We start from the raw sequence: 12,478 nt of genomic DNA on the forward strand, positions 1-12,478 counted from the left end.
CAGAAGACCAAGGAAGGAATAGAATGTTTCTAATGGCAGCAACTTGTAATAATTCATGGAAGCAATGTGAACGCAGGAAATCAAAGATGTCAAAAGTCCATACTTTAAAAAAATTTATTTCTTCTTTGTCAATAACATTAACAACAAAATTGAAGCTGATCCTACCACACCTAGCAAGTCCTAGGTAGGCAGGCATGATGGAAGACATAGGTAGAAGACTATATGGTTCATTGTTTGCCAAATCAGACTTATCTCTTAATCCAAGATAGATAGACCTGTGAGAGATAGACCTGAAGAGCTAGCTAATGTTTAAGCCAAGAAGGACAAGTTCAGATACACTAGTTATCATACTTTCATGGTAACTGATTGACACCAAACCGAAACAGAAGTCAATGAGATTCCATGTAATGAGTAAACTGTGTAAACACTGAACACCACATAAATAACGCAGCAATTATTACTGTGAAGAAGACTTAATCCTACTGAAGCTTCACCCTGGTCCCTGATGCTGTGAGACAAGAACAGGAGGAGGAGGAGACACCTGGGATAGTTCTAGACATGTCTAGGGCATCTGGAGATAGCTCTCGGCATGTCCCTGATCTACAGAGGATTTTTCCTTCCTGGGATTCTATATTCGTTCAAAACCAGAAGTTGTTTTTTCTCTACTTCCAATAATTGTGTGACAACAGTGATAACTAATTTTCTAACTATTTTAGATCATTATTTTTGGTGAAAAATTATTAGATATTTATAAGTCTTCTTACCTTCAAATTCCATGACTGCTATCACTTTGGTTATTTCAGTAATTTATTTAATAATCATCTATGATAACCTTTTGCTAATGGAATGGTAAACAATGTGAATGTGCTATTTGGGGATCTTCTTTCAATAATGAAATTTAACCTTGCTGCAATACTGATGATTTTTTGTTGTGTTACAATGCTACCTGTCAGCTATATAGGTGGATAGTCATTTTCATTCCAAGAACACAGACTTCAGAACACAGTGGTCAATTGTATACTGATACAATGTTACCATCAGGTCAACGGTTTGTAGCTACAGAATCTCAGACTAAGGAGAAAAATAAATATGTGTAGTACTCATATGCAAGGATATGGTGGTTTAGGTTTTTGCTTTTTGGCTCTGAAAGAAAGGAATGCAGCAAGCACTTTCAAATTCACTGATAACTTCTTTCATGTGATGTATGTCACTTATAAAAATAAAACTAAGGACACTTTGGTGCCTAAATGACCCACAGGAAGGCATCTGAAAAGTGGGCAATTTGGCCTCAAATTTTGATGTTCTGTCTGGAAAATATCACAAAAACATATGCATTTTAAATACATAAAGAATGTTGGGGCTGCCTGCTTAGAATATTGGGATTGATTTATGTCATTTCGGATTTTTCTTGAAAGTACTCAACAGGCCCCAGACATAATCAATGAGCAATTTGCAAAGAAACTAAATCATTTCTTTAAATCATAATCACATTTATGAAAACGATTTCTGTGTGAGCGATAAGAGAATCATAGACCAGGAAGCCTATGCATAGGTCTCATGTGTGTGACCTTGGGCAAATATCTCCTTCATGCATCAAGTTTTCTAATGTACATTATTTTAACAGGTCTAGCAGCAGAAATATATGTATTACATATATTATACATATAATATATATATGTGTATATATATATATATATATGTATATATATATATAACATGTCAATATGATGCTCAAAACCTCCAGTGCTCCCAAGTGGGGCAAAAACACTCTTCTCAGCAATGTTCTAGGCTGCCTTTATTTCCCATTTCCCCCTCTTTCTAATCTGTCTTCAACAAAGTGTTTAGATTCCTTCATTTTCTCTCTAGTTTTCCATGACTAAGGTTGCTATATAACCTTCCTCAATTCTTATTTGAATGTAAGATTCTTGTGAATAGTCACTGTCTCACAACCTTACAACCTCCCTTGCTCAACTTTACCTGTGCCCTGGAGGCTTTCAAATGTGCTCCCCGTGTTACAGCCTATGATAGGTAATTGTGTTGATTTGGATGAGCTAAGGAATAACCATTACATCTGGCCATGTCTTTGAAAGCTTTTCTGGAGGAAAGAATTTGAATAACAGGTGATGTGAAAAATGATCCAATTCTTCAAGGGCTGAGGGACTGTACAAAGGCAGAAGGATGGCCAGTTCTATCTCCTATCTTGATCTAGAGCCTCAATGTTCTCCTGCCCTCTGACATTACAGTTCCTGGCTCTTAAGTCTTTATACTCCAGAAACATCAATATTTCCTTCCCATTACTTTCTCCATGTTGTGAAATATACCATTGTCATTTTGTTTTGTTTTGTTTTTTAATTTTTACCAGTTATTTTATTTATTTACATTTCAAATGTTATCCCTCTTCCCAGTTTCCCCTCTAAAAGCCCCCATTTCACTCTCCTTCCCCCTCCCTCCATGAGGGTGCTCCCCCTGACTCCTACCCCCACCCTGCCATGGCATTCCCTTACACTGGGGCATCAAGCCTTCACGGGATCAAGGGCTTCCCTTCCCATTGATACCAGACAAGGCCATTTTCTGCTACATATACAGCTGGAGTCATGGGTCCACCCATGTGTACTCTTTGGTTGGCAATTTAGTCCCTGGGAGCTCTGGGGGGTCTGGGTGGTTAATATTGTTATTCTTCCTGTGGGGTTGTAAACCCCTTCAGTTCCTTCAGTCCTTCCCCTAACTCCTCCATTGGACTCCCTGTGCTCAGTATGATGATTGGCTACAAACATCTGCATCTGTATTAGTACGGCTCTCAGGAGACATCCATATCAGGCTTCTGTCAGCAAGCATTTCTTGGCATCAGCAAGTGTCTATGTTTGGTTGGAATGGATCCCCAGGTGAAGCAGTCTCTGGATGACCTTAAGTCTCTGCTTCACTCTTTATCTCTGTATTTCCTTTAGACAGGAGCAATTCTGGGTTAAAATTTTGAGAAGGGTGGGTTGCCCCATCCTTCAACCTGGGGCCATACCTAACCTCTGGATACAGTCTCTAAAGATTCTCCCTCCCCTTTGTTGGGTATTTCAGCTAATGCCATCCCGTTGGGTCCTGGGAACCTCTTGCTTTTCTGGCATCTGGGACTTTCTGGTGGCTACACCCAGTTCCCTATCCCCTATTGCTGCACACCTCTGAACAATTTCCTGACCCTTTGTACATCCCACCCATCTCCTCTCACACCCAATCCTACCCACCTTTTTCCTCTCCTCCTCCTCTCTTCCTCACAAGTCCCTCCTTCCCTCAACCTCCCCTGATTTTGTTCCTCCTTCTAAGTAGGACTGAGGCACCCACACTTTGGTCTCCCTTTCTCTTGACCTTTATATGATCTGTAAGTTGCATCATGAATATTCTGTGCTTTTTTCCTAATATTCACTTATCTTCCATCCATTTGCCTGTAAATTTCATGAAGTCATTGTTTTTAATAGTGTAAATCTACCACATTTTTTGTATCCATTCCTCTATTGAGGGACATCTGGGTTCTTTCCAGCTTCTGGCTATTATAAATAAAGCTGCTATGAACACAGTGCAGCAGGTGTCCTTGTCATATGTTGAAGCATCTTTTGGATATATGCCCCATTATCACTTTGATTCTCAGGCATTGGACTAAATTACATAGCCACTTTTCTAGGTTCTCTAGCTTAAGGTGGCAAATGGTGGCATATCTTCATGTCCATGAACCCAGGAGTAAATTTATAATGTTTTTGTCTATCCACCTACCTATATCTACCTACCATTTATAATTTACATTTCTCTAGCACTTATAATTTATCTGCATTTGTCTATCATCTATCTAATCTGCCTAAATTTACTCTCATGTATACCTGTTGTCAATTGTTTATCTATGATGTCTATCTATCTATCTATCTATCTATCTATCTATCTATCTATCTATCTCTGTCTATATATATTATCTATCTACTCATCTATCATTCCTCATCATTAGTCTATCATATATGTGTGTTTATCTATTATGAATGATTTACATCTGTCTATTTACCTGTCTTTCTGTCTCTTCTTAGTTCAGTTCCTGTGGCGATCTCTGACTGATTCTCTCACTTTCTTTGCTAGAATGAAGTGAATGAAAACACGGACTTTTCTATTTTGTTTACTTTTGTATTCCCCACACCAATTATCACCCCTAAAAGATAAAACAAAACACTTAATTGTCGCTTCCAACCCCGACCAGCAGGAAAGGAGCGACACAACGAAGTTCTTCTCAAAGCAGTTTATTCAGGAACCTTTTAGCATGTAAGCAGCAGCAATCTCTTTTCTTCCCTTCCTTCTCCCCCCAGCGCCCGAGCACACTCCCTTATATCCTCCCTCAACTCCGCCTCTCCGTCCAGACCGCATAATCTCAGTTCATAGGTCCACGTCACACGGCCTGATCTTGCGTCATGGTGCGCCTGCGCAGCTCTCACAATGGACGTGGCTAGTTTCAGGTGTGTGAGGAAGTCAGGTGCTAGTCATGAGACTTAGCTGCAGTCCCAGGAGCCATCTTGGGACTGCCGCCACACCCTCTCCCACATCCTTTGTGACTGTATAGCTCAGAATGGCTCCCTACACTTAATAATATATGTTGAACACAAAAATGAATTGGTCATGTATCTCCTGAATACATATTGCCTTCCATACATGATCATGGCTACGGAAGACTCCAAGATGAAGAAATTGTGGTCCTCACTCTTGAAAGCACATAATCGGCAGATGTGAGCTTAACCTTACCAAGATAAATGAGTAGGTTTGGTGAGTAACTATGAAGTCTGTTGGTCATGCTGAAGTCAGAACATTGATTTACCTTTAAAAGCTGAGTAGGTTTGATGAGTAACTGTGAAGTCTGTTTTTCATACCATAGTAGTACATCTAACTCTGCTAGAGAAAAGGCTGAGAATGCTTCTTGGATGAAGGCCTGTTCTAGTTCATCTAAGTAGCCTGTCACTAACTGATGGGCAGAGGCACTAAGCACAGGAAAAGATCATAGACAAGCCATTGCCCATACCTTAGAGCTTTAAAAAGAAAAACAAATGGCATGTGGAAATGCTTTGTAAAGTATCATGATGGTGAAATATCTGGAGTTTCACCATCATTTACCTGTGTTAATTGTTTGTCATTGGATAAAACAGTTGTTATCTTAAGATACTCTGTTGTGCAACTTTACAACAAATGACATTCCGTGTATGTTTGAAATTTATGGGAGTAAATGATCAAAATGAATGTATTAATACTGATCAAAGAAATATAAAATATTACCATCTAAGCATTTTAAATAATTTTTTCAGTATTAAGAGATGTTGTCTCTAATTTCTTAGGCTAAGTATAAATTAACTAGGACAGGGAAAAAGATTAGTCTGAAAATAAACTGTGCTGTATTTCTTGAGTGTACAAATTGTAAATAGAATTAAGAAATGAACAGAAGGAGCTTAGAGCAAAGGCTTTCAATTTCAAAAACTGTAGAAAGTAGCCTGTGTTTGAGTCAGTATTCATTGCGATCTAAGAATTATAATGATGAAATAGGAGCTAAGCACTCTGAAATATTTAAGTAATTTTGGGTTAATTTTTTATATTTATTGGCTGATGTGTATATCTTTCTATTTTTGATAGTTTTTTAATATTACATAATGAGAATAATTATTTATTTGTTTGTTTATTTATTTAGAGTGTTTCAAGACCTTTTGAACAGGGTTTTGTGTAACCAAGAATGGCTTTGACCTAACGCCTATGTACCCAAGGATGGCCTATAACTCCTGACTCTCTTACCTTCACCTCACACTCACTGGAGCATTGTAAGCATATGCCTCTATAACCAGCTTAGCACAAAAAATTATACACGAAGTTATTTTGCATTTATTTTCCATTTTTATAACACATTCAAGCCTGATATACTTTGAAACAAATTTCCGTTCATTTCTGGTCATTTATGTTAAAGGTCACAATGACTAATTTGAGGACCTAATCAAACCTACACAAGCTCTACATTTTTCTCTACTTTTCAAAGTAGTTTTTAAAAAATGTTAAAAGAGTGACAATATTTGTGCTATGAAAAGCTTATGTGAAATTGGGATTTTAGTGTCCATAACTAACATAACCACAGTGACATCCACCCTTGCTGTCCCAAGTGAGAACATTTATTCTTAAAGGCCAAAAAATATCCCACTATGTCTGTAACAGTCCCCTATAAATCCTTCTGTCAACGGACATTTGGGTTAATTCCACACTTCTGCTATTGTGAGTAACACCACAATGAACACAGAGGTGAAGATGTATCTTAAAATTGCTGATTCCAAATCTCCAAGCATGATTTCTAGGTCATATTGTAATTCTGTTCTCAGGGTTTGGTTTCCAAAGAACCTGCTTTCAGATGGATGTGTGCCTATAATAGCAGTGCTTGGGAGGTAGATGCAAGAAGAATAGTTCAGAATCATCCTTGCTTCAGACCAAGGCTGAAGAATAAAATGAAAGAAAGCCTCATATGGGTCCTATGGTGGTTGCACTAATAAACATTATTATCAGGACATTACTCAGTTTTGTTATTCTTCCAATATTACCAGACTATTAATAGAACATTCAAAAATGTAGCTGCATCTAAACTTCAATATTTCCAATATTTTGAATGTGTGTTTGACAAGAGAGAGAGAGAGAGCAGTGAGAATGTTTTATTCAACTGTTGATGTGGAACCTTAAGTGTTTAGATACAGGAAAGGTAGAGCTGATTTGTACACATGCCCGGGACTCTGCAAATCAGAAGACCTGAAAGAAAGCAAACAGAAAAGTGGGAGGGGCTGAGGAGGTGATGGGCAGGCAAAAACACATTTAACTGAAGACTTTTAAGAGAGAAGAGAGAAAGAAGAAGGCAGGCAAATGCATAGAAAAGGACTGAGTAAATTAGGGTCCCTGGAAGCAAAGTGGCTCTTAAGAAAGCTGCATTTCCCACGTGTCAGAGAGAGGCATGTAGAAGCACAGGAGGATTAATTGTCATACTGTTACATGCCGACACGACTGCTGTGTCAATGCGTGTATCAAACCAATAGAATACAATTGTGCATTCCAACATGGTGGTGAGTTATCACATGTGACTTTTGAATACTTCAGCTATGGCTTGTCTACACTGACATGTGCTCTAGGTATGCAAGACTCATTGGATTTTGAACACTTACTATGAAAAAAAAAGACTTTTCACTCTAAATTACATCTTCACTAATTATATATTTAAGAGTAATATTCTACTATATGCCGCTAAATTATATAAAAGTTATTAAAATTAATTTGCTCTCTCTATTTAGATTTTCATATGTGGCTACTGAACATTTTCAAACCTTCATGTGGCTCCTCTCTCATTTCTGCGGCAAAGCGCTGCATAGAAAAAGTGAGCATCCTCAAGAGAGTTCAAGTATGAAGCAGATGAATAAAGTCTTTAATGGCAGATAATCATGGCATAAACATTGGCAAATCCAGGCACAGTGCCTTGGGGGCATCCCTCAAGAGGATTGGTACATCCCACAGCAATGTGGGGCTGCATCAGATTGTCCAAAGACAATACTTCTTCAAATCGAGCAGATTTCATGGAGAGAGTACATACACCATAGCACAGTAATTTGAAATAATTTTAGTACTAGAAAATTCCTAGTTTGGTACATTAAAACAGGATGAGTTTGATGGAATGGGGAAAATACACTATGGAGGTTGACAGAACCCACAGAGGTAGACTTTGAAAGTGAGCCAAAGTATTTAAGAAAAACTTAGGCTAAGTTTAAATCTGGTTTGACATAAAACGGGGGAGCTGTTTAATGATGTTAAGAAAAAATAAACTTTGATGTGATTCTTCTTCCACATGGTTTGAAATGTGACCAACAATTCTCTCACAATTCTCTCATGACTAGACCAATTGACAACTAGCACACCAGAAGAGAAATACCAAGGCATTGCTGTGCAGTGTTTCGCTATAGGGGGATTACTTAGAAAGTCGCTGAAAGCTGCATACATATAAAAAAACTTTTCTGGAGGATGCAAAAGTGGCATAGACAGAGACGTATGACCCATACAAAAATGAGGCAACAGGAGGTGCAATGCGCATGCCTCACAGGCTTCACCAGAAGTCGCCCTAGTAACAAGGATTTTCTAAGGAACTCACATTTCTGGGCCGGTCCCACACTTCCTCATCCTGACGAAGTTACTGGCTCCCGCCTCCAAAATCATCTGCCAAAACCAGTGGCCACCTGATTCCCTGGAAAAACCTTCAGCTTTACCCTTTGTCTGGGAACCACTTTATTTTTCTATAGAAAGAGTGCAGGAGCTCCCAGTTTGGTGCCTTGTTTGATTTGTTAGTTCTTCCCTCAGACCCAAGGTGAAGGAAATGAGATTTTGAAAGAACTCTTACTAAGAGCCTCAAGGTCTCCTAGGTGGGCACCTGCCATTCTCTTTCATCTTTTCCAAGTGCCAAATTTGCAATTTTGCCTGAATCACCTCCCACTCTGCGCCTCTCTAGGCCTGTACTACCAGTGTGCACCGCCTGCCTGCGGGTTCTGTGCTACCCCTGAGCTCATGCACCATCATTTATGGACCTAGCTCTTGCTATTTCTATTCCCGCTGAAATTTAGACTCAACGCTAATGTTGCTATCTGAGAGGAGGACATTTATGAAAGAGTCAGGAGAGTACAGCAATCATTAAAAAGTGTTTGACACATATTGTTCTTAGGGGTGGCCACTGATTAGTTTTATGAACTTGTGTTTTCTCATCAGAGGCTAACTACTCCGTAGTAATATATCAAAGTTAAGTCTTCAAAGTTGTCTAAAATTCTTCAATTCTTTATTCTTCTTCAGAGCCTTAACTCGAGTGACTAAGAAGCAGTCTTGCTTACTGGGGTTTGGAGGTAAACAAGCCACTTGGTTAGCTGGCTTGAAGAAAGTGGAATGAAGAGTTCTGAAAGACACCTGTGTCATCCAAATAACCCATTCTCTGTACACACCCAGCACTTACCTGATCTCAAGCTGGACAACTCCAATTTGTCCCCAAAGAGAATCCTACTCTCCAGTCACCAAAGAACAGAAGGGCTAGCTCATGTTCTGCCAACGTTTCTTCCTGGACACGCCCTGCCTATGTCTTTGGCTTTCACCAGTCAAGCACACAATCTGCTTTTCGTTTTTGTTTTCAGTTAGTTCCTGATCGTCTACAGACCTATGTCCATAAAATATTGGAAGTAAGGGGGAAAATGCCTAGCCACAGTCTACAACTTTGTTTCAACTTACGCAGGCAGGAAGGCAGGTAATTGAAAATGAGGCTGAGAGTCTTAGCCATTAGCCAGCATCTGGCTACTGACACCTAAACGCAGCCTTTCAAGAGGGCTTAACGTCCTGAAAGTCAGTACCTCTAAAGTCATGGAGCTGATTAATAATGCCCCTGCCTGAGTCGGAATTCCTGCTGAGGCTCTTGCTGGTGGTTGAAGAGTCTTCCTGCAGCTTTCATAAATTAGTTGATAACTGAATTGCTTTTCTTCTGAGTGGAAGGATTTTAATTACATGATTTCGGGCATACCAAGCTTCATCTCCAGGGCACGGACAATGGGGACCTCTGATCAAAGCACATTAAACCTTCATGGTGGTTGTTTATACATTTGTAAAGGTGGCTGTGGTCGGCCCTGATAGCAGAGACAATGAATCAAAACCTAGGCTTGTCCTTTTCATTAGCCAATGATTTTATAGCCTGCAGTGGTTAAACACTGATGCATAAAATGGAGTCATATCAATTGTAATTACCGGAACAAGCGGGTTTTAATTTCCCCCAAAAGGTTTTTAGAGCTTTCATAGGAGTCTGAAGATTAGAACCACCCAATTACTAGTCCTCTGTTAGTAAGTACAATCTACCATGACGTGCCTGGGTATGTCTATAAGAGAGACTTGTCTAGCCTTTGGCAGGGTAAACTTATTTCTGTAATTCAGAATATAGCTGGCCACTTTAGTGGCACTGTAGGTCCCAACCAAATGACAGAAAGAAAAGCTGCCTGATCTCCTGGGAAATGGACAGGAGAAGGAGAGAGGCAGTCGTATGTCTGTGAGAACCCGGGGTTCAGCAAGTCCTGTGAGAAAGCAGTAGATTGTGTTCTCGCCTCAGAGTCATACAGTGTGGGAGAGGCAGAGGAGGACTTCTTACCTAGTCTCTCCCAGCTTCAGTTTTTATAGCATCCACCTTGTCAGGTGGGCCAGACAACATCTGGGATGATGCCAGCACCATGCCTGCCTGGTGGACCAGGTCTTCCACTTGTCCACGGCACCTGAAGTTAGATGCTTTCCCTCATCTTTTCCAAGAAAATCGCATCACAAGTTGAGAGTTCTATGAACACCATGACCTTCCCAAGAGCTTCCCTGCTAAAAAGACACACATCTTGGCATTTTGTAACTGTGAGATTGATGCCTAGAATGTGGGTTTAAATTACCTGGTATCCAGTTTAACAGTTACTGTTTCAGGAAAAAAGTAAAAAAGAATACACACACACACACACACACACACACACACACACACACACACACATATTCTTTGAGAATATATATCCTTTGAGAATTTTGTATAATGTGTTTTGATCATATCTTCCCCTTTCCAAACTCTTCCCAGATCCAATCCTTTCCTACCCACTCAACACCGTGTCTTCTTTTTTTATTTAGCCCATTGAGTCTAATTTGGGCTGCCCATATCTTTTGAATATGTGACCTTTCACTGGTGCACAGCTGATTTGTCTTAAAGAAATCTGACTCTCCAAGGAAGGAAATTTTTAAACCGCAACCTCCTTTAAAATGCTGAGTCAAGAAGCCTTCTCGAATAAATGTTTCTGAAGTAATTTGTAAAGATTAGTTCTAAAACCTGGGGTGGCTGGTGATACAAATTATATTTCTGTTGGGTCTCTGGCAGATAATCTTCCTCTGTATTCTCATTCTTGCAAGATCACCACAAAGGGAAGCAGCTGTCAGTTGCCTTGTTTCCCATCAACTGCTGAGACCTTTAAGGCTGACATGTTTTTCATTTATCTGTCTCCTTTCCGTCACAACCAGTAGCAATATATGGGCTACCAAAACTGAACTCATTATAGGGTGTTCTGATTTAAAAAAGAAATTAATTCTGCTTTTAATCCACTATATGACATTGTTGTATCATTGGTGTTGTGATTACATCATATGAAGAATGTGTTCATATATAATCATCAACATTAAAACATAGCAATATATAATAGCCATTGATTTGCATAATGCAGGCTATGATAGCATTTCTGTTTGCTGGGATCTACCAAAGTCCAATCTTTATATATGTAGTTTCAAATCGCTGCAAGTTCCAAGCAAGTTGGAATTGTTGCCCCAAGGATACAGAGGCAAAAGTGAGGTTTAGCATTGCCACAGTTTGTAACCTGCCAGGCTTTTATTCCTCCTGATCTGACTCCAAAACCCAAACCATTTGCTTTTACCTAATCTCTCAAAAGTCACAGATCATGCTCTAGTTAAAAGATACTTTATGCATGGGGTAACAGAGACCAAGATAGTTTGTAACAGACTAAGCAGCACTTGCTAGTTAAGTCACTTTAATGCTGTAAATTTACCATATAAGTGTGATTTTCATGTGGGCAAATTTTAACTGCCTCATGAACTGGATTTACAAGGAGGCATTTAATTTACCCCTGCTTGTTTACAAGTGTTCTCGTGTGAGGGTGGTCATGGAAGGCAGTTGATGGTGAAAGTTACACAAGGAGTGGATTAATAAAACACAAACAAGGGCTTTAGGCAAATTCTGCGTGGGCCAGGTGGATAGTGAGCCATACGTGCAGAGACCGTTGGCATTTGAACCTGAGTCCCATTCCTCATCTAGAACCAATGGCTGCCTTGTGCATCGCATGCAAACTTTCTAGTTATATGGAGCTTTTCATTTTAGAAAATCTGTTAGTTTAGTCCAAAACATTAGCCTCGTACTTGACTAGTTTCTCTCGAGATCCACCCAAACTCGGTCCACATACAATCCATCCAGAAGCCTTTTTAAGGACACAAACTCATCTTCCCAACAACATAGCTAGGCTCTGGGCTATACCGCTGCTGGAAGTCTAATGGTCTCTGAATTGGTCTCTTTGCTGACTCTGTCGTCTGGTTTTGACAAAATGCCCAGAAGGTTGCTTAGAATTTTAGTCGGCTAGTTACCACTCTGTTCCAAATTTCAACTGGCTCCTTATCTCTTGGTGCCAGCCCTCCTACCCACTGCAGCCTGCATTCTCTTCCTTGCTCCTCCTGTCTGTTCATTGTCCTTTGCAGACCCCAGGCACACGTCCCCTTGGGACCTTTCACTGGTTGCTACTTCCGCTTAGAAGATTCATCTCTAAATATCTGCATAGATAATGACCTTTGATGCAAATATCCCCTTGTCTCTGACAATCTTGTCTTATTAATAATGCTCTTGGTACTCTCACCCTGCTCTAAA

At 39.7% G+C, this 12,478-nt stretch overlaps 1 protein-coding gene and 1 long non-coding RNA gene across 8 annotated transcripts in view; both read left to right on the forward strand.

Annotated features, from left to right (window-relative positions):
* Positions 1 to 12,478, forward strand: part of Schip1 (schwannomin interacting protein 1) — a 775,862-nt gene that overhangs the window by 293,351 nt on the left and 470,033 nt on the right.
* On the forward strand, positions 4,437 to 10,862 carry LOC102547484 (uncharacterized). 3 transcript variants are annotated; one of them, XR_015671796.1, is made up of 4 exons: positions 4,437 to 4,782; positions 5,693 to 5,819; positions 7,317 to 7,399; positions 8,854 to 10,862. It is a non-coding gene; the product is annotated as an uncharacterized LOC102547484 (long non-coding RNA). The 3 variants fall into 3 exon arrangements; XR_015671802.1 differs by lacking the exon at positions 5,693 to 5,819 and having other exon boundaries at positions 4,449 to 4,782; XR_015671800.1 differs by lacking the exons at positions 7,317 to 7,399; positions 8,854 to 10,862 and adding an exon at positions 6,366 to 6,553 and having other exon boundaries at positions 4,465 to 4,782.

Source organism: Rattus norvegicus, chromosome 2 (genome assembly GCF_021556685.1).
Source record: "Rattus norvegicus strain SHRSP/BbbUtx chromosome 2, alternate assembly SHRSP_T2T, whole genome shotgun sequence".
Lineage (NCBI taxonomy): Eukaryota > Metazoa > Chordata > Mammalia > Rodentia > Muridae > Rattus > Rattus norvegicus.